This window comes from Triticum dicoccoides, chromosome 7A (genome assembly GCF_002162155.2).
Source record: "Triticum dicoccoides isolate Atlit2015 ecotype Zavitan chromosome 7A, WEW_v2.0, whole genome shotgun sequence".
NCBI lineage: Eukaryota > Viridiplantae > Streptophyta > Magnoliopsida > Poales > Poaceae > Triticum > Triticum dicoccoides.
The window spans coordinates 321,998,334-322,000,587 of record NC_041392.1 but is presented as its reverse complement, the minus strand read 5'-3'; positions in this window follow the sequence as shown (position 1 = coordinate 322,000,587).

The following is a 2,254-nucleotide window of genomic DNA, read 5'->3' as shown; positions in this document are numbered from 1 at the left end:
GTGAGCCAACATGTGTTTCCTCCGGCCAATGAGAATTTTACACGTGGAAAATCCTCATTGGTCCAGGCTATTAGCAGGTTATCGGATCCATAACCGGACCCGATAGCTTAACGGCGTTTTGTTATGGTGGATGCCACGTGTCGGTCACCCTCGACGAAAACACTTCCATGACGCGCAATTTATCATCATGGAAGTGGACACTTTCGTGATGATAATTTTCGTAATGTCATGGAACACTTCTACGACAGCACAGGTATGACTATCTTGATTCTTTCATAAATTTGTCATTGATGTACATGCATGATAGAAAACGTGACCTACTATGACAAACACGTATCATCACGAAAATGTCATTTTTTGTGGTGCACCCAAAGTGCTGGCGGGCATCAGTCAGACGCAGCAAGAAGAAATGGCGAAGGAGAGCCATGGAGGGATCAATGCCCACCATGGCCTCACAGACGAAGGTGAAGACGGCAAGGAGAATGATGTACTGGGGATCCAAGTGCAGCGCATTGACTTGGTAGTGAGAGAGCACGGCGTTGAAGAAGGCGGAGACAGGGGGAATCAGGCTAGCCCAGATGATGTGAAGATGGATGGGTATCTCAGTAGCCGTCCTGTCAATCACAGCGCGGGATGCAGGCAAACCAGCGTCGCCCCCGCTCATTGGAGTCGGCAGCGAGCGCTGGGCAAACCTTGTCCATCCCTTCCTAGCTGAGCACCACCGACTTCTCGACAGCGGGCTCGAAGTTCGGTGGCGCTGCGACTTAGGCTTGGGGCTTCTTCTTCCCCTTCTTCTTCCAGCTCGGCGCCATGGAGATGGAGAGGGTTGGATCCTGGTTGGGTTGGAGGAGGAGACATCTGTTTTGTGGAAGGTGGAGGAGTTGGCAAAGCGCACTGCTAGCGATGGAAGTGGAGCTATGTAGACCATGGCGGCTACCTAGCCTGGCGGATATCAAGGCTGCATGGGGAAGTGGAGGCACCCACATACCATCGATCGCCACGCGTCAACCGAGGACGCGGGCGATTGGGGCCCGCGGTGCTCCACACTTGCCCTTTGGCTTCGCCTCGAAGCCAAGTTTGAGCACGCCTTGGGCCCAGGGGCTACTATCGACATTCTAGGAACTGGGGTACCCAGACTTGCCTGCCTGCGGCCCATGGCGTGGCTCCTCCAATGACCCAGTACGACCCAGCTTCGGCAGCAACAACTCAAGATGCTCGTGAGGGACCAAGCCTCGCGATCCGGACGACACCAAGACCTCCTCAGGGGCAGCCTCACTAGGCTGGCTCCTGAGGAGCAGAGATATCTATGCAAGGGGCACCTCGCGAGGTTCACGTGACGTGACCCATGATGACCAAGGCCAGGCGGGCGCCAGCGGGCGCAGTGTAACAGTTTCCTCTTTCGTGCTAAAGAGGCAGGTGTGGGCGAGGAGACCCAAGGCATCAGGCAAAGGTTTCCATATCGGTGCAACGAGACCAAGACCAGCAGGACGGCAGGACGGAGGTCAACGCAGAGCCCACAACAGCGTCACCACCAGAGCCTTTGGAAGGCGAGGACCACCTTTTGTCAGGATAGCTTGTACTAGTTGTCTCCCTTCAAACTTGTCCGTTGTGGGATCCCTTCCTGCCTAACATATGGGAAGACGACCCAGGCCTCTATAAATAGGACTAGCCACCACCTTAGGGGGGGAATCGACTCATCCTAGATTGGATCCATCCCATCCTCACATCCACCAGCTCACCGAGCTCAAGAACACCTCTCCTCCTGAGGTTGTTCATCCATTGTACTAGTTCATCCTTAGCCCACGAGCCAATTCACCACCACCACACTAGAGTAGGTTATTACACCGCAAGGTGGCCCGAACCAGTATAAATTAGGGAGAGAGAGTCCTTCGTGCGCACCCCAGAGTTCGAACCTTACAAGAGTTTGCCGGAACCCGCAATCCGACATTTTCGTTTTAAACTTGGTGCTTCGCCCCTCAAAGAAACTCGATGCCACTCATGAGCTAGGCAGAGGTCTCTGTCTCGAGGCAAGCGTCAAACGCCATGAGCTCTCCTCCAATGCGGCTCAGCACAACCATCACCCCCCGCAAGAGCTCGTGGCATACGACACCGCGTCCGCGTGCAAGCTCCCGGGCATGGTCGAGTCCGTCCTCCGCGCCAAGGGTTGCTGTTGAAGTTTGAGCTGGCCTGCTTGCCCCGACAAGGAGCTCAAGGTCGGCGCCTTGTCCGCCACCTAGAAATCCTTGGAAAAGGT